Source organism: Engystomops pustulosus, chromosome 1, assembly GCF_040894005.1.
Source record: "Engystomops pustulosus chromosome 1, aEngPut4.maternal, whole genome shotgun sequence".
Taxonomy (NCBI): Eukaryota; Metazoa; Chordata; class Amphibia; order Anura; family Leptodactylidae; genus Engystomops; species Engystomops pustulosus.
The window spans coordinates 179,099,811-179,121,208 of record NC_092411.1 but is presented as its reverse complement, the minus strand read 5'-3'; the positions used below and the strand labels follow the sequence as shown (position 1 = coordinate 179,121,208).

Here is a 21,398-nt window from a genome sequence, read left to right as displayed (position 1 = left end):
TTAATATCTACATCCTGTTCAAGTCCGTATGGATCCCTTGATAAGAACCCATAACACACAAATAGTATCCTACTATAATAACTTTAATGAATTAAAGACTTTTGTATGACTTTATTACCATGCTGCATACTTAAAGGATGGTTGAGCATATTGGGATAGCACCATGTGAAACCGTTGTACAAGCCTAATAGAATAAATGTAGTATAAAAATGTTTCTGTGGAATGCACTTGCAGCAGAAACTTCACTAATCAGTGAATTGCTATATAAAATCCCCCTTTCAGACAATTTCTCAATGTATTAGCATTGTACAACTACATATTCATAATAAGTAGGTGGCATCACTATGACCATGCTTTTTTCTAAAAATATTTTGTGAGAAATGTTAAGCTAGTATATCATTTACTGTTGTATACCTTTTAATTGGTCCCTAACACATCAGTGAGTATTGCATAAATCTATGGCATCATTTACATGAGGTATTTTGCTGCTTCTGGCCATTATAGGAATTAGTTTTTTTTCTTTGTTTTGTATTAAGAGTTTTTCACCTATGCAGGCTCTTCAATTCACAGTTGTAACAGAGCTAATGGATTTTGATTGGCTAATTATAGTGTTAAAGGGATATTCTCGTCTGGGCATGCACATTCTGTTTCATTAATTTGCCATATGTAAACATTTCTTCAATTAGATGTTATTAAAAAAATGTTCCTGTGTGAAGATAATTTCTCATAAATGTAGCCATGTTGTCCCTTAGAAACGAGACTGAGTCCTCGGATACGGCCGCCTCTGCTGGAAAGATTGCACAAAGAAACAAAAGGTTATTGTATATAAAATGTCTGGGAGTTACTGCATGCCCAGCAGCCGTCCTGTGGTAATGAATGCTGAATCCTGGAGGTCCGGCAGGACTTTATAGCGCTAGTCTGGCCATCGCTGCCAGTGTGTGACGTGGTCGTATCCGAGGAAGCTATCTGGTTTCTAAGGGACAACATGACTACATTTATGAGAAATAATCTTCACACAGGAACATTTTTTTTTATTAACATCCAATTGAAGAAATGTTTACATATGGCAAATGAATTTATATAAATGTGAATGCACAGATGGGAATACCCCTTTAAGGCTCTGTTTATCTTTTCATACTGTTCCTGCCATATAAACTAAGGATAGAAGGTCTTGCAGTTTATTGCGAGTCCCCATTTAGTTTAATCTGTCATTATAGTTTAAAGTCAATAGAAATTTAATGCACAAAAAGTTGTTGACCAAAAACAATCCCCCCCCCCCCCAAAAAAAAAATAAAAAAAATTGCAGATCAGCAATCAGCAGGAACGTTGTTTCAATGAATTAGCCTGGCTAATCATAGTTCTGGCCTAGCTGTTAGAAGGTATTAAGATCATTACAACATTTCCTTGGCCTGACTAGTTTCTAATGAATTATTTACGCTAACATTCCTTCTTGGTGAGTTGTACTATACTCATAATGGTTATAAAATGACCTATCCTTTTATACCTCTTCTGGACCCACTTTCAGTTCTGTCTAATGTTCTTCTCTTTGTAGAGAAAATAATCCTACTCCATCAACTAGGTTAAAGGCCATTTGCATGTTTTATACATTTCGGACAAAAATGTGAATGTGGCATTCTAGTGCATGGAAACTTTACAGACTTTAATAATGTTATATCTTATTCACCTAAAACTATACATCGGCCTTTAACTTGTAAATGTTTTCAATGCTGCGATTTTCAAGTCAAGTTAGCTATACAATTTTACATAAAAGGGCTTGTCAAAAAATAGAACATCTAGTGCTGCAAGACATACTAAAGCTCCAATAGAATAGTGTTTTTTTGTGATAAAATAGATATGTATTTTTGATATATTTTCACACCAACAGAAACAAATATATGATAGAGTATATATTAAAATTATTGTTCACTTTATTGCACTAATACATTTGGCCATGCAGATTTCTGTAGCTTATTTTTATGCTATATTTATATATTTGTGAGACCTCTATATCTAACTGGTGCAGTAAACTTCAGAAAAAAACTTGGTGAATGAGTCTTCACACAAATAACTTTGTAATGCCTTTAGGTGTGTACTAAATGGAGCTTCCCTTTAAGTGAAAATGAATACCTCACACATACTGTTGACAGGTGTGATGTAGTTTTTACATGGTTTAGATACATTGGAAGTAGACTACACAGGTACTGTGACATCCCTACAGTTGTGGGTGAGGGGATCTGTTCTACATTTGGTAAGGGTATGAACAACCAGAACCTCTCACAAAGAACATCAAAAATAGAGCAGAAAACCTTCCTTGAATACTGATCATCTGCTAGGTTGAAGGTTGCTCTGTCTGTGCTATATGTACACTCCAGGTAGATTCTAGTATGACTATGGATTGTTACTAGTTATCAGAAACTTTAGAACTGGTGCTTTGAATCTTATCTACTTATTACTAGCCTACCAGAATTGTTCTTACTGCCAGCGTACTGCAATACATGCCCATAAAGTTGTAGTTTTATGCCCAATTCAATTGATAGGTAAGATGTAAGAAATTAGTATTTAAATAATTGGTACATAAATTAGGCAAATATTATAAGATTAAACTAGATACAGTGGAATTGGAAATGGGAAAACTAACTTTCCAAATTTGACCCCCTGCTCTGATTTTACCGTATTTTACAGTTGTTGGTGATGAAACTCAGGCTTCATAAAGTGTTTATATTGCATTTTGAATAAATATGTATAAATAAATCTGAAGAATGCACCACTAAACACACATGCATTCAGATATAAGCAGATGGCATATAGCATCATGTGTTTTTACTTTGAACATTATTGAAAATTATTAACAAAGTGCGTCACTTGATGCTACGTATCAAACACATGTTTGGTGGTTCAGTTCTCCATATGCATTTTCAATGCAATCTTTTGATGTAATCTCAATCACAAAAGATGTCACCAAAACATAACATATTACTGAATACTAGTGAATTGCACAGTTTGAAACCAGAAGTTTACACTGTATAAAAAGACACATATGCAGTTTTTTTTCTCACTATCTGAAATGAGTTCAGAATAAACCTTTCTTGTTTTGAGGTCGGTTAGGATAGCCAAAATGATTTCTATTTGCCAAATGCCAGAATAATGAGAGATTTTTTTTATGGCATTTTTATTATTTTCTGCAGTCAACCGTTTGCATACCTTTTATTAGTATTTGGTGCCATCGCCGTTAGGGCGAGTTCACACAAACTTGTGCCAAAGTTCGGTGGGCACAGGTTGGTGCACGGGAGAGGAGGAGGTGAGCGCTGCTGGCACCCATCCCTCTCCATAGAGATACATGGCACATTATATGGAAAAAGGTAAGACATGTCATATCTTGTCTTGGAATTTGCGATATTGTTCATGGTGTGTCGGCTCCTATTACATTTGACTAGGCTGTGCTAGGTCATTTTTCTTGGCATCTTTTCCCAGGTATGGAACAGTACGGTGCCAAATATGTGCTGCACCCAACCGCGCCGTGCACCTATTGCTGGGGGGCGTATATATGAATTGAATGTGAATTCGCCCTTAAATTGTATGACTGGGGGAAACGTTTTGGATATCCTTTTAGCAAGCTTCTCACAATAGTTGGTAATAATTTGGGCCCATTCCTCCTGATAGAACTGGTGTAACTTAGCCATGTTATCTTGTTTTTTTCTTGCTTTTTCAGATTTGGGCCTATATTTTCAATAGAATTGGGATCACTCCTTTCGGCACTTGTCGATAGTTATCATTTCACTGTAGATAATGACTCTCTTAGCAGCTTCAGTCAGCATTTTCACACGGTCTGAAGCGGAATGATGGCTGAAGATTCCCATCTTGTTTGTACTTGTGTATTTTTTTTTTTTTTTTTCAGATGTACAAGGCAACTTCAGGTATCTGGGAATTTTCCCATGATATATGTTACACAAAGAAGCAGTGTATTTCTGGAGTGCCTTAAAATGCATCACCAGGTGTGTCTCTTAACTAAGTTGTTGCTAACAAACTTTTCAGAATCGTCCAAAGTCATGACTTTGTAAAATAACGCCTTAAAAACTCACTCTCTCATTGTTCTTCTTCCGTTTGGCAAATATAATAGAAAATGTACATGTGATTTCATAGTATTAGTAAAATTTTGGTTTCAACTCTATATGCACACAAGGGGTGTGTCTTTGTCAATTTAATAAAAACAAAAATGATACAGAATTAAAAGCTTTGCATAAAAAATAAAAAAATAATTACTATATATTAAAATATTTAAATATCTAGCTTCAAGGACAGCATTTGGCTTATTTATCATTGGTGGCATCTTTAAGGGAAAGTATAGGGCAGCCTATCTGAACACTCGCTAATGTAAGATCACTTGGATGTAGTCTTAAAGAGGTTTTCCCCTTATAAAAATTAATGTTATTGTTTGTATTATAAGAAGTTATACAATTTTCAAATATACTTTCTGCATCAATTCCTCATGCTGTTTTTCGATAGAAGATTCTATGTTTACTCCCAGTGGACAGAAATCTGACCCTGGTCACACAAGTGTGCAGTTCGTTGTAACAGAGTAATCAGAGTTGTGCACCTGTCTGTCCATCACATGACCATGGACAGATTTCTGTCCACTGGAAGTTAACATAAAAACTTTCTATAGCGGGAAAGCAAGCAGAGATCTAGAAAACCGTTCGGAATTGATACAGAAGGGAAAATTGTATAACTTTTTAAAATACAAACAATGAGAGTAATTTCTGGAACACCCCTTTAAGGCTGGAACACCATGCCAAATCTGAATGACCAATACATTTTCCCTTTTTGTTCATGCCCTCCAATTAAAACTTCATTATATATAAGGCCAGCCTAAGGTCTGGAACACTCATTGTAGTATGTCCGCTGTCCACAGGGTTTTTTTTCCCTCCATATAAAATCTTTTAATTTGCAACAAATTATTTGTGTACAACATTGATCCATAATATAACCATATTAATATGTCCTTCATTTAGAAAGTCATTTAAAAATTGGAATAAAAGTACATTTTATTGATGTGCTCTCTTGACTTAGTTATAAAGCAATTGTAGTGCAGGAAGGCAGAGCTTAGCTTGATGCTTCTATCATTAGATTTGAACGTTCCATGAAGGTTTTGTAATGGTGAGCAATTGAATTCCTAACAATCACAGGCGATGCATAGCTACCTACAGCATAAGGCCTTTTTTTCCCTTCTGTACATTCTGGTTGTCTGGCACCTGGTGAATATATTTTTTTTAGGAACTGATTTCCTGAAAGGTTGAAATAAACAGTCTTCTTTCCTGATTTATCTATACTTTAAAAAAGAAACAGATCATTCTTTCTTCTTCTTTAAAGTGGTTATCTAATCCTCAGAGGGTTTTAGATATTGATGACCACCTCTGATTTACTACAGTATCCCAGCATGCAACGCCACTACACAAAGGTTGGAGGCTTTTTGCTTCTAGTAGTATTCACTGTATAGTTCTGGCACCTGATTGGTGAAGGTACCTAGTGCCTGACCTCCATCAATCTGGTATTGATGACATATCTAAAGCATAGCTTATCTATAGCTTCCCCAGCAGAAGACCAGACATTGCTTAAAAAAATTACCAGTGTGTGTTTGGTTTATTTTGTTATGGTGTAGATTTGTTGTTCTGGTTCAAGGTCAAAGTTAAATAGATCTATGTCCCATTTTTATATTTTATGCAAATTCCACCATTTTAATGTTTACCTTTTTATTAAAGCATGGTGAAGGCAATATATCCATTGTTTATGGAAACTATGTACTGCTAATTAAAATTATAGGAGGACTAAGAAAACTGTTTGCAGGGAACAAAACCATATTGTGGAAAAACCTGCCTCAAAAATATACAGTACACATTTTCCCTTCCCCTTAAATTGTTATTTTAATACATTAAATAAGACCTAATTAAAGCATTCCAAAAAGTGAGCCTAGGGGGAGGCATGGACCTATCAGTTGCCCCGCTGAGAACCATCTTGAATTTGATTTGATCTGTGTGAGTCTACCAGTTGCTTAAAAGTAGGTACACCATGCGTTGCCAAAAAATTTGGTGCTGAAATGTTTTCATTAAAAGTAATTAAATAATGTTATTACAAAGATGTTTTCTTAGTTGAAAGTAGTGATTTTTTTTTTTGTTTTCACCAGTGGTGCGATCCTGAAATTACCAAATGTAACTAGATTGTATTCATTCTAGAAAAGTTATTTTACATATGTTACATAAATATAAACATTTAATGTCTGTATGGCTTGCTTTATGTTGGTGATCCAAAATACATTGCACCACTTTGCTTATTAAATAATTATATTGTTGTATACAAAGCATTGTGTAAAGTTTAAAGGAAACCGGTTATCAGGTTTTACCCCACTAAACTACAACCGGCCTTAGGAAGGGTATGAAATGTCATTTCTAAGATTCCCTTTTTTATTTGAAATATCGCCTGTTTACCTATAAAAAATAAAATAATCTACCCCGACGCCAGGCAGATATGACTCTTTCACCTCATTTTTACATGAGATAAGTCAAGTTTAGTGGTGGCAGGAGTAGTGTCACTTAAGAATCCCCTACCTTTTGGTTCTATAGTACATAGAAACATGCTTTTGTATGATATTAAAAATAAGAATCTCCCCTTTCAGATTAGGGTTCTGTGAGCTACAGAACTAGACATGGAGGCAGTTCAAAAAGGTGGGAACTTGATCTTTATCTGCAGCTTGCATTTCTAACTACACACAATAGTATACGCCTGATGTGATCTGAAAGATGAGATCTTATCTTTAATATGACACATTAATGTTTCTAGGTACTATAAAACTTGAGATAGGGGCTTCTGAAGTGACACTAGACCTGTAACCACTAAACTTGACTCCTCTAATGTTAAAATGAGGTGAGAAGAGTAATGTTTGCCTAACTTTGGGAGATATTATTTTTTCTAGTTGAACTGGTTAATTTTCACATAAAGGATGGAATTCTAGAAAGGACATGTTATACCCTACATGAGGGGGGTGGTAGTTAAATGGGGGAAAACCTGATAACAGGTTCTCTTTAAGCATTGATGCCATATAACCTCGGGAAATAAACAGGGTCTGTCCACCTAAGCTCGTGGTGATTTGTTCCTTTTCTCAGTAATACTGAAATAGAATTTATTTTGAACCCGCTTCTCCATTACTGCCAAGAAGTGGAATAAGGACAGGGCACGCCTTTGGCTACTATAATTCCTCATTAAGGTAGAGGTAATGCAAAAGAAGCTGTTAGATATAAGGAAAATGGGCATAATCACTGTTAAAGGAAATGCACCACTAAAGTAAAATTTAAGATACAGATACTCCTCTTCTCAATCCCGACGCTGGTCTTTTTTAATTTTGACACGTCGGGATCCAGCGATCCCAGTGTGTCTCGATTAAAGAAGACCAGCACACGGATCAAGGAGAAGAATCTGTGGTTTAATCTTACTTTGGTTTAATAGATTTTATTTAAATCTATCTTTGACAATACCAAATGTACAATACCAATATAAAGTGTGGCCTAAATTGGAAACCGTGGACTAACAGAGTAACTGGCCCAAGCTCCAGTCATCCTTATGTACCTTCATCTTTCTAAGGCAAAATATTATGCTTAAAACATGTCTTAACCAACCACCCCAATGTCAGCTAAACAATTCTGCTTGCAACAAGTGTTCATGTTGCATAAACTATTGATAGGCCCATTTTTGGTTTAAGCCATGGTGAGTGTTTTGTCCCTGCAACTTACATTTCCTTCAGGTAAATACATGTTTACCAGAAAACAAATGTTGAACTTGTCACACTAAAAGGGGTTGGGTATGGCATACTGACATCAACCACTTATATGCTAGTGTTATAACTTTGTGGTGATGAAAGATCATATGGTGTCCACTAGGTCATGATAATGTGTTGTCCAGTGATTAACATGATATTGCAACACTATGGATAAAGCAACACTGGCATAGGCATAGCACAATATTTTTCATGGTTTTACTTTTTCTGAAGGTCCTCTAAGTCAGTGGTCCCCAACCTTTTTTTGCCCAGGGACCAGCTGTAAACATATATTTTCTCCAGGGACCAATAGGTGGGGGGATACAGTCTGGTTTCTGTTTCATAGCCAAAAATGTAAGTTTGCATGCCCCACATAACTCCCTGTGTGCCTAGCTTATATTGTCCAATTTCCTGAAGAAGCCCCCCACCTTCTACTATCCCAGCTGAACTAAAAACAAAAAAAATACTCACCTTCCCTGTTCCCCTGCAGCACTCTTCTCTTCGCTCACCGTCAATAGAACAGTGCATTTACATGGAAATTAAGTAATGGGAGAGAAGACTGCTGCAGGGGAATTGGGAAGGTGAGTATATTTTCTTTTGTTTGTTTTTACAGAGGTCCAGCGCGGCCTGGAACCAGGTGTTCCATGGCCCGGTCTTGGGCCATGGACCGGTGGTTGGGGAACACTGCTCTAAGTTATTTAAAGTTCTGTTCGTGCTGTGATCCTAAACAATCCAAGCATGGATGGTTATGAAGGCTGGAAAGAATGGTTATTCCATTGTATGTCAGCAATTGCACTCCTGTTGACTCAATGTAGCAAACCTTTTTGTATACATGGGAACAGCATAGTTTCATTCTCATCCTAAACCTTGCTTCAAAACATTGCAATAACTGTTATATGGCTCCTGCTCAAGGTAAAACATGATAAATAAATATGTCCAAATACATCTAAAGACCAGTGTTTGCTTAACAACATTAAGATCACCTTTCACACCTTGTATTTGAAAGGTGAAGTTGTGCATAGTAGTTATTACTAAATTGAATGTGCGACTTTATGGTGTTTAAAGTTTTCCATACTCCATAATCTACAGAGTGATGTTCCCTTTGTACTGTACTTTAAATGTGTTCTCTTATAAATGTATTGTACTGTATTAAATTATAAATGGCCTTGTATTTGGACCTTTGTGTGTTTTCACACCAGTTCCAAGTTTTTCGACGCACGTTGACAGTTAGCCTCTAAAACTAAAAAAAACCCTTATATTTATGGTGCTATCTATTCTAATGGTGCTTCTGTGGACGCTAACTGCACACATGCTAAGCAAAGCTTGAAGATAGAAGTCCTATTTTGCAACATTGTCTGTTTCTAATAACAACAGAACAATTTTTGATAAACTTGAATTTCCTTTCAAAGACTCATTGACAATCTCCGTACAATTTTATATGTGGGTTTTACTTTTTCCTCCAATTTTCTTCCCTCAAGTAAGCAGCTCTGATCCACACAACATTTCTTGATCCCAAACTTCTCTATTTTAGCCAAGAAGTTTTCATAACAACTTAACTTGAGCAACAATGCTGGTTTAAATGTTTAATCCTGATGTGGTTAGGAACCTAATTGAGCTTTGCAGATTTTCCCTCCTGGACACTGTTAAGATATATATATTCATATATTTGTAATGAGTATGTAAAAATGGTATCTTTTTTGAGCAAATAAGTTGGGTGAAAAAGTTTTTCTTTCTCTGTAAACTGTGATGTAGATGTGTAATGGTTTTGCATGGTAAATTTGGCATGTATTTTGCATGAACCCATTTCTGATACATGATACCCATGAGGGTTCTAATTTCTGGATTTTTGAGGAAAATGGCATCTGAAAACTAAAAACCTGTTTAATGTCCACTATTAACAAGCTGGTCAATAAATACATTGTGAATGAAGGTTAACTCATAAAGAAAGGTTCAAATGATCAAGGCTATATTCTATATTGTAGGTATTTATTTAAGGAGAATGCTTATGGATGCCCTGGGCTCCCTAAAATCATTGATAAACACCAGTAGATTAGTAATAGCTCAAGTGACAATCAAATGTGTACATATAGTTTTCTGATGGTGTTTTAAAAAAATAGCCTTTTGTTCCCATTACTGGATCAGTCAGTGTTGCCTGTACTTGCTGTAGCTGTATTTCCCAATAAATATTATTTAGAATTTCTCATTAAGCTGTTCTTCTATAATCTCTCTTAGAAATTACAATTCATCTTGCCAAAAGGCTGTACACACTCTCTCACCGTTCTATAAGTGCTGACATTATTGTATGTATTGATATTCCTCATGTAAAGGAATTGGTAAGTAGTTCATTTATCAACACATTTCCTGTCTGAATGGATAGGGGAAAACTGCAAAACAAAAGCAAATTTCAGAATCTGTATTTTATAGGAAAGTTTGCCTCCCCCCCTCTTTTTGTTAATGTAAAGTGCCAGCTCCTAGATGAAGACACTTTTTTTTTTTTTTTTTTTTTTTTTGCTCTAATTTCACTATTATCGGGTGACCACTGCTGCCAGAGACATTCACATCACTTTCTGGCTGCTTAAAAATTGTTATCTTATAGTGTAAATAAACATGAAAATATTGTCATGCATTTATTCTTCCCAAACATTCCCTCAGTCCATTAGATTTAAGACTGAATGCTAGGCCAGGTAATAGAACATGAATGATTTATGTTGCTTGAGTGGTGCTAATGCAGCCTTTTTCTGAAAATTCCAAAAATAGTTCAGCATCTCATAATAGAGATAGCAGACAGCCTCCGTCTAACCTCCAAGGTTCTTCCATGGCACACAGTACAATCCAGGACTGTAGCCAGTGTTTTCAGTGTGATTTTCCTCATTCTAAAGAAGCCTTGTGCATAACAACTTCATTGAAGCTTTACTTCATTGTCCCTTTGTAAAAGTTTCTTGGCCTGAAATCTGAAATGTATCTCCTTAAGAATAGAAAGAAACATGGAGACACGAGCTGCTCTTACCAATATTAAATATAGACGCATAAATATATTTTGTATTTGAGGTCCCTGTTAACTCTAGTTACACAGTGAATTTGCTTATTGATGTTTGCCACTCTATTTGTTCTGTCTTACAAATAAATTTGCTTCTGTATGTTAGAGTCTGTGTGTTTTCCCAATTCAATAAAGTTTTTAAATCATATGCTCTAAACACAGTTCCTCTGTTACAGATATCCCAAGCAAACAAATTTTTCAGCAGTTCTTGGAAACCCTATCGGGGGCTGGGATAGTGGATGGCTAAGTAAAAAATAAACGGGCCCGCTCTGCCGCTGAGAATAGCCCTCTTCTCTTCCCACCCCACATGGCGTAGAAGTGGTCTAACAAAAATAATTGCACGTGTACCGATTCTCATGTTCTTTAGATGCCTGTCTGGCAAATCTGTGTGCTTATTGTACCAGGGGATGTAATTTGTGATGTCCCTTGTTCCCCCTGGCCTCTCCAGACTAGACCGGAAGTCCTGATGAGCCAGAGCAGATTAAGTACACTATCTCCATGATTGTTGATTAAAAATCTTTTTTTTGCTTTTTTTTTTTTTTTAATCTCCTCACCTAAGTGTGCTAACACCTGCATGACCGCGGCGTGTAAGGGTGTTCCCCCTATGGATCGCATCCCCTGTGCCGCTTAGCGGGGTATCCGATCCACTTCTGGGCAGCCCCAAGGTCTGCCGAGTGCCCCGGGGCTGCCCAATGTTCTTGACAGTCAAACCCCTTCCGGGTCTCACTGTAAACTGTCTGCGTGCTCAGCAAGTTTACACTGCTCTACAATTAATTAGAGCATCGCTGGTTCAAGTATGGAAAAGTAAAAAAATGTAAAAACACTAAAGTTTACACATAAAAATAAATACATAAACATATAAGCCCCTAAGATGTCACTTTCCAAAAAAAAAAACACTTGTAGTATAAGAAAAACACAAAAAACACGTATTGCTGTGTCCGTAAACAATCTGTATAATAAAACAGAATTGTTACTGGACCCGAGCCGTAAATGCCAGAGGAAAAATATAGCAAAAAAGGTTCAGAAAAAAATCATTTTAATTTATACCTTTAAAAAAAACTGCTCTAAAAAGTGATATAAAAATGTTCTGTATTCAAAAATAAGCCCACTAAAAAGAACAACTCTTTCGCAAAAAAAGAATTCCCTAGCCAGATTTGTCAACAGAAAAATAAAAAAATAAAGTTGTGTATATAAAAAGATGGTGATGCTAAAATGAACAAGATTTTCTCCAAATTAGTTTTTATTCAGTAAAATTTAATAAAAATACACAAAACTCCCACATATTTGGTATTGACGTGTCCGTAACAATCTGCATAAAAAAACAGAATTGTTATTAGATCTTCAAAATGAACCCAGTAAAAAATTTATAAAAAAATGCTCCAAAAGTTAATTTTTAATTAATACCCTATAAAAAGTGATAAAAAAAAGTTATGCACTCTTAAATAAGACTACTAAAAAGAAAAATCCTTCTCGCAAAAAATAAGCCCTTAACCAGATTTGTGGGGCGAAAAATTTAAGTTATGCATATGAAAGACGGTGGTGCTAAAATGAACAACATTTTCGCCAAAATTACTTTTTATTCAGTAAAAATGGGAAAAAAATGTAAAATCTATATAAATGAGGTATTTTTGTAATCGTGATGAACCATAGAATAAAAATAATATACTATTTTTATGGTATGGTAAGCAGCCCAAAAAACCAAACAAAGTCTTCTTAAAAATTGATGATTTTCATTTCCTCTACCAACAAAGAGTTAATAAAAAGACAACAATTAGCTATAGATACCCCAAAATTACATACCAGAAAAGTACATCTCATGCGGCAAAAGAAATAAGCCCCTATAGGTCCACATTAAAAAAAGAAAAAAATATATAGCCTGTACAATGTGACATAGCAAATCTGCTCTGAAAAGAGCCTCCCTTCATTCTATGCACAGCCGTGCGACCATAAAGCAGGTTACCAGCACATATGGGGTATCAAACTTTTTGGAACCTTTTTTCAATTAATCCATTGCAAATTTTCCACCCAAAATGAGTGTATTGTGAAAAATTTTACAATTTGCAGATTGCACCTCCATTTTGTTTTAACCCCTATAGCATGGCTCTTAGTTTTCCGAGTCTGGCTACTTATAAAGCATCTAGTATAGGACATACACATCTAACAATATGTAATTTACTGGCTAAATCTTCATTGGTGTATCACATAGTGGTAGGATGTCAGAATCCCTACTCTATATAGTTATTAAGTGTTGCGCATAAGATAATTCTGCATTTTTATTAGAGTAACATTCTAAGAGAAAGCAACAAAGAAAAACCTTTTTAGTGGCAGCTGAGAGTATTAACTCACCAGTCCTCCAAACATGGCTGATGCCGGGATACTTTGTCTGAAAATTTGGTTCACTGTAAAACAATTTCAGCAAAAAGTGAGAAGCATGGAGTGGAATCCATTACATGAACATGTCAATTGACCAATAAGACAGTGAAGCCCCCTTGTACACAAACAGGTCAGTTCCAGTGCTGCAGATTGGCTGTCAGACGGGCACTCCTTGTATCATATTTTTTGTATGATGCAGATTCCCATCTAGTACGCTGTGTAGATTTAAGGGAACCTGTCATCATGAGCCCTTTTTATGGCTCTCCCATGTCCACATAGAGAAAATGTACACATTGACAAAGAGTTTTTATAATAAAACTGTTAGATCAAAGTTTACCCTTCTGTAAGCAGAGCTGTGTCCCTAGTCCCATGGGAGTGGCCAGTGAGGAGGGGGGCAGACATGTATGATGTCCTGAGGGAGGAAGTGATGGGGTGGGATATGTGAGTGACATTGGAGGTTATTAAAATTCAAATTGATGCATGATGGAGAGGTTTCCCAAGGGTTCGGGGGAACCACTCCTCACTGGCCACTATCATGGGGCTAGGGACACAGCTCTGCATACAGAAAGGTAAACTTTGATCTAACTTCAAAGTTAGATAATCCAGTTTTATTATAAAAAAACCAATGGCAAAGTGTACACTATTCTCTATGGGGACCCAGAAAAATGGCTCCTGATGACGGGTTCCCTTTAAGTAAAGCCCTAGGCCCACATGGGCTCACACTTTGAGAATACTATTTGTAATAAATCATGTTCTTCATCCTCCATAAGCTTTTCACAACTTACACAGAAAAATTCCATGCCACAAGAGTAGGTAAATGCTTAAATGATTAAAATATTTTGCCTAAATATGCATGAGATTGAGCAATAAATTTCCAAAACACATAAAAGGAATTTAATCCAAATCTAGTACAAACCGACCCATCCAATTTTACCCCCCAAAACTGGAACAACCTATTGACTCGGGTATAATCCTAGGGTGGCAAATGCATTGGTCACAGCCTCCACCCAGTATATACTTAGCCAGCCCTTCCATGCCTTTCAGTATTCCCAATACATAAAAAAAAAAAAAAAAAAAAAAAGATCCAGTATTCACCTCCCGTAGGTCCTCTTCTTGATTCATCTGCCAAGCATGTTGAACATGGAGCTGTCACTGTCCACCCATAGCAATCAAGAAGAGGACCTGTGGGCGTCGGAAAGGTAAGTCGAGTTTGTTTGTTTCCAGCACATTTTTTCTGCTGAAAAACTCGGCTGATAAGTGTATACAGTAAGTAAAAAAGGCAAGCATGAAGAAGTGCAAGTGAAAAAAACTACATGTATATGAATAATTATATTGCATCCTATCTCATAGTGCTGAGGGTGAAGATCCAATAGGTTTCACAATTCAATAGCTTATTCTTGTGATCTCCCTGTGTAATAAACAGGGCCTGCTACTCAAACTCCTCACTTCCCCCCCAGCCTCCGCTTAATTAGACTAATGGAGCTAGTGGAGTGTTACCTTGCTCAGGAGTGTGCCTAGCTTCAAAGATTATCTGCAGTTGAATCGTCTCCATGGATTTCCCCCACTTTTCAAACAGGAGACAAAAGGTCATAAAAGCTCCTAAACCAATATGTGGATTAGGGACAGGGCAACTACATTTTCGGATTTGTTATCTTCAGGAGATCACAGTGGTCTGATTACTGGGGCTCTAGCACCCTTGGATCCAGAGATATAACTATTTCTGGTTAGGACCACAGCAAATGGGCCTGGTTTTGTATCAATGCGATCCAGGGATTCACCTGGATCCAATGATAACAGAATTATGACCCTATAACTTCCCCTATGGCTTCTCCAGGGTTCTGGATGTAATACCAGGTAGGAGGGACCCATGAACCCTCCTGTTGGGTGGACAGAGGTGTGTCTGCACTTGATATAATCAGACACCTCTAAGGCCACATTGTCTTTTACCTGGGGGAAATCTTACCATCACCAAGCACATAGAGGATCTTAAAGTGTGGACTATCCATCCCCATTAGGCCCACACACAAGGTAACTAGCTCTCTGAACTGCTGATACTTGTAGTGCTACCTTTCTATTTTGTACTCTGTTTACTGTATATATCTATTGTGTGTACTGTATCGTCTAGTGTGCCCTTGAGCAATTAAATATAAAATTTAACCTGCGTTGCTCTTTTATCTCGATATCAAACCTAAAGGTCCATGCTCCGCTCATATACATGCTACCGGGTTGGTTCCTCACCCTATATAATCCTGCTACGGATCGGGCTTGTATTAAAGGAGAATTGGTGGCAGCTTCTTGGGTTGATAAAATATCCAGAAGTTGTGTGGACAACTTTAAATCACTTCTCAGAACCCGTGCGTTTTGAGAGTGTCAAAAGGTGACCTAAGTGACCTTACGTATCCTTCAGGGGTCCGAAACATCACGGTTTCTTTCACATTGGTGGTAAGCAGACACTAAAGATTACCAATAGCAGCTTTTGCATTGGGATCTTAAGACCAATTCTACACTAGACACTATCAGAGTGCAATTACAATAAGGTGTGAGGTACATCAAGTTGCAGTTCTTTGTTAGTAACCAACAGCTGTAAGAATGGCTGATAGGAACAAAGGCAGAAAAAATTACTGAGAATGATGCAGTACTGCAGGACCAGGAGGAGATGGGAGGCGCCATTGTTCAAGGTGAGGGGGCGCTCTGCTTAGACTCCCTAAGGAGCCTGTCGCCAGTGGTCAGTCCCACCTTGGACTGCCCACTGCCCGCCCACCCACATGTTCTAATGGGCTCGGCGGCCATCTTGCAAGTGCCTTGTCTAGTGAGACCACTCTGACTTATGAGTAGAGCAAGCAGGCTCTGGTCCGTCAGTATAACCTGAACCCTGAGACCTACCAGAAGAAGACAACTATACTAACCACATGAGGGCTCTTCACCGAGCAGTGGACCGGTGGATCTCAGGACTGGGACTTACCGCCTAACAGCAGCTGAAGGAGCAAATCGCCAGTTTTTGTGCAGTTGCACAGAGAAATTACAGAAGCACAACTGTGACCGGAAACCAAATGAAGGTTTGGAAACAGCTGGCCTGGCAGATGAGTAGAGCAACAACCGGACTCTGAAGGCCAGGAGACCTGCTGGTTAGAGAGGAGGTAATACTTATACCATCCATGTTACTCCTGCACCCAAGGGGGCACCTGCCCATACTCCCCTCTCCACATTAGTGGGTAAACCCCATTTGTGTCACCTTTGCAGACAGCCAGGACACTTCAGGGCAATGTGTCCACAGCGCCAGAATTGTGCAGGACCTCCCCGACCCCATCTTCTGTTTTGTTTGTGGGTTGGAGCCCCATGATAATTTGCAGCCCGTCACCATAGGCCAGGCCATGGCCAAGGGACTGAGAGACAGTGGGGCTGGCTTGATCCTTGTACGGCCCGAAGTGGTGTCCTCACAGGATTTCATACCCAGGAAAACCCTCACTGCCCATTGCCAAGGAGGTGGGCGTGTCACTTGACTTTCCTGTGAGTGTTCTGCTGGGAACAGACTTGGGCCGACTAGTGTCACAGTATGTGACCCCAGAATCATCAGGGACTCATCCCTCAGACGGCAATATCCAGCCTGCTGCTGTAGCTGATACTGTGATTAATTGTTATGACAGCGATGTTGATATTGTCAATGATGTGTGAAATACCTACTGTCAGGAATTCGGGGGTGGGTAGGGTCATGGGTCCCACTTTGCCCTTGGGGGAGGGGACCATCCAAGCAGAGGGTCAGGCTACCATAGGAATTGGCCAGTCAGCCTCTGGATACCTGCCTAGTGTAGGGAGAGACAGGGGACTAACAGCTGTGGGAAAAAAGCTTGCAGAGGAGGACCGGAAAATACCGGGACTAGTGAAACACTCAGAGCTTAACCCCAACCGGACTGTCTCAGGACAGGGCCTGTCCGTCTGCCTTGGTGACGACAATGCACTGTGCCACGATTCACTGCGCCCGATATCTTGCATGTGTCCCTTCCCCGCTCAGGTCCACTGTAATTCACCCCGATTTCTGTTGCATGAAAGCCAGCACAGCTGTGCCACAATCCGATTGCATGCAACAAAATCCCCTATAAAATACCTGTGCCTGCGCAAATCCCGACAAAAGTGCGGCCGTGAACCCTTAGTAAATAAGCCCCATTGTGTATCTAATTTTTCTATCTATCTTTGGTACTAATTTTAATGGATTTTAACATTCATTTGTCTGTGTCAGATTTGTGTTTTGGATATTAATAATAAAACTACAGCCAGTCCACTACTTAAGAACACCCAACTTACAGATGACCTCTAGTTACAAACGGACCTCTGGGTGTTGTTAATTTACTGTACTTTAGTCCTAGGCTACAATAAACAGCTATAACAGTTATTAAAGGTGTCTGCAATTAAGCTTTATTGTTAATCCTGGTTCCTACAACAATCCAACATTTTAAAAATCCGATTGTCACAGAGACCCCAAAAAATTTGCCTGGGGTTACAATTATAAAGTATATGACTTGCATACAAATTCAACTTAAAAGCAACCCTGCGGAACCGATCTTGTACGTAACCTGGGGACTGCCTGTATGTCTTGTGATCCAGCCTTTATGACACACATTTTGCATGTGAGAACACTGAGAACAGCTGCAAATCTTCCATTATACATTATCTCTGCGTGGACATCTAATTTTGGCTCACAATGACAAATACAAACAAAAAATAATGAAAAAGCTATGGTACTTACTGGCTCTAAGGTAAACCACTAAAAGGTAAAGCACTAAAGTAAATCTCTTCACTTTTTGGTAGAAGGGGTGCGTGAAGCAGATTATTTTAAGCCAATGCCAGATGTGGAAAAGGATGGAAAATATTTACACTGGAAAATTTACACTGCATTCTACTGTATATTCTGCTTACTTAGGCTCAATTATATATCAAAGACTGCAGTGGCTTTTTTTCTAAAAATACTTTGATTAATACTTTGTAGAGGTAAATTATTAGGCAGTATTCTTCAACTTTCTGACATAGAGTAAGGTTTTGCAATCTAATTCCTGCTGGTCTTAATAGTCACCAGCATTAAAGTCTGATGGGTTTTTATACTGTTGCTCAATATACAGCAGGGAATAATTTTAACTTGATGAAAAAATTTACTGAAGCAGAACTAGGCTGTGGACTAACTTGCTGTTAATGAGGAGGAAATCACTTTCTGAATTCTTTTTTAATTATTCTACATAGTATAGCAGCCAGCCTAAGACATTTCACACTTGCTAATTTTCTATACATAAGAGTTCATTCACAAGCGCCTGAGGTGAGGAGGAGGTAACCCTCTCTCCCCTAAGTCACTGCGCTCCGTGGCGGATATTTCCGCCACAGAGCGATAAGGGGTTAAATACCTTTCCTTTGTGCCATACATGTACAATTCAGAGAAAGAGTAGATTGATACTGCCATTATGTACAGGAATAATGCTACAAGAACACAGAAGAACACAAGTTGATCCTGCCTTCTATATAAAAAATAAAACTACTGCTATACCTCCTCCCATATACAAGATAACTACTATGATACTGCCCCCTATGTAAAAGATTATAACTACCTTACGACTGCCCTCTATGTGCAAGAATATAACTACTATGATACTGCCACCTATGTACAGGAATATAACTACTATAATGCTGCCCCCTAAGTCAAAGAATATACCTACTATGATACTGCCACCTATGTACAAGAATATAACTGCTATAATACTGCCCCCTGTGTACAAGAATATAACTACTATAATACTGCCCCCTATGTACAGGAATATAACTACTATAATGCTGCCCCCTAAGTCAAAGAATATACCTACTATGATACTGCCACCTATGTACAAGAATATAACTGCTATAATACTGCCCCCTGTGTACAAGAATATAACTACTATAATACTGCCCCCTATGTACAGGAATATAACTACTATAATGCTGCCCCCTAAGTCAAAGAATATAACTACTATGATACTGCCACCTATGTACAAGAATATGACTGCTATAATACTGCCCCCTGTGTACAAGAATATAACTACTATAATACTGCCCCCTATGTACAAGAATATAACTACTATAATACTGCCCCCTATGTACAGGAATATAACTACTATAATGCTGCCCCCTAAGTCAAAGAATATAACTACTATGATACTGCCACCTATGTACAAGAATATAACTGCTATAATACTGCCCCCCGTGTACAAGAATATAACTACTATAATACTGCCCCCTATGTACAAGAATATTACTACTATAATACTGCTCCCCTATGTACAGGAAAATAACTACTATAATGCTGCCTCCTAAGTAAAACAATTTAACTACTATGATACTGCCACCTATGTACAAGAATATAACTGCTATAATACTGCCCCCTGTGTACAAGAATATAACTACTATAATACTGCCTCCTATGTACAAGAATATAACTACTATAATACTGCCCCCTACATACAAGAATATTACTACTATTATACTGCTCCCCTATGTACAGGAATATAACTACTATAATGCTGCCCCCTAAGTAAAAGAATATAACTACTATGATACTGCCACCTATGTACAAGAATATAACTGCTATAATACTGCCCCCTGTGTACAAGAATATAACTACTATAATGATCTTTTATTTTAAAAAACGCACATCAAAATAAGTTCCAAAAAATCATAGAATGCAAGTAGAAAGTGTTACATTAATAATATAACAGACATCACATAATTGCTGACATATGAATGTTCCTCCAGTACATATTACTGGGATTGGTTGTCATGACTTTTCTATAGACACTCCTCAGACTCTCTATGATGTTACGTGTTACTGTATTCAGGGTCAGGACTTCCTTATTGATGACCAGACAGCAGCGGGCACACCACAGATGGTAGATGTTCACCACATTTATTACATACAGGGTGCTCTTACTGTACCTGCTGAGTTCTGGTTGGAGAGGCCCATAAAGTAGCTGTGCATATGGCTGCCCCACTAGATGTGGTAGATGATGCTGCATGGTCTCCAGGTCCTGCTGGCACTCTTCCCTAGGACAGAATCTATCTGGCACATTCCTGCACTTAAGGTTTGCTATAACAAACATTTTCCCGTGAAATGCCAGCCAGGCCACATCCCTCACGTGAGGGGGGACTCTGGGGTCCTCCAGGGTTTTTGCAGCCTGTTTCACACCGAGTGTCGGAGCTCCACATAATTGTATTTGGACACCAAACTTAGACCTCAGAAGATCATTGTATAACTGCTTCCTGGAGAGCTTTCTAACGTCCTCATACAAGATCTTCCATCTAATGATCTTACCAATTATATGGACCCCATACCAGGAAACATTACGCTTTACAGGGGCAGTCACCCTCTTTATCAGGTCCCTGACCGACCGACCACACAACACAAACTTCAGGATCTGGTTCTTAGACTGCACCATTGCTTCACCTCTGAGCTCTTACAAAATGAAAAATTTTTCATCAAAAATATTAGATTATAGAAAAGCTCTGGACATGGCATGGAGAGACCGCACCTTCCGCTCACACACGGCCAGCTTCTCATCCCAGTTTACTTTCCCTTCACCTATAGCTCCAAACACAACTCCCAGAATCTTTATCTTCTCCTCTACTCTCCTGAAGGGAACCGAGAAGACTCCATTTTCATCACCCAGCCACAGAGCCTCGCACTTCTCCATGTTCACGGCTGAGTTAGACACCTTGGAGAAAGCTGCTATCTCCTGCTGTAGAGCCACACAATAATTTCTAGAGTACATGAAGACTGTCACATCATCTGCATAGGCACAGAACTTTAAATTCCTTATTGCCAAACAATTTTCTTAAAAAGGGGTCTAAACTAAAGACATATAGCAAGGGGCTGAGGGGGCAGCCTTGCCTCACACCCGACATGATCCGAAAAGGGTCTCCAAGATGACCATTAACTAAAGGTTGGCTCATAGAGGACCTGTAGCCATTGGACAAAACTTGGAGGAAGGCCATACTCCAACAGCACTTGGTACAAGTAGTCATGGTGGACTCTATCAAAGGCTTTACTCTGGTCTAGGCCGACAATGTATGCCCCAACACGATGCTGCTTGACATAGGCCAGCACTTCTCTCACCAGCAGTAATGAGTCCTCTATAGTCCGAACTCTCACACCACGTCTGGTGGTCAATGATCAGCTCA

At 38.4% G+C, this 21,398-nt stretch overlaps 1 protein-coding gene across 5 annotated transcripts in view; it reads right to left on the bottom strand.

Annotated features, from left to right (window-relative positions):
- Positions 1 to 21,398, bottom strand: part of WRN (WRN RecQ like helicase) — a 261,779-nt gene that overhangs the window by 220,794 nt on the left and 19,587 nt on the right. For 4 of the 5 annotated variants that reach the window (XM_072114010.1, XM_072114009.1, XM_072114011.1 and 1 more), the window contains one exon: positions 13,185 to 13,237. The exons of the other annotated variant lie outside the window; for it this stretch is intronic. The gene's annotated coding sequence lies outside the window, so the exon portion shown is untranslated. The remainder of the gene's footprint in view (positions 1 to 13,184; positions 13,238 to 21,398) is intronic. 5 annotated transcript variants of the gene reach the window in all.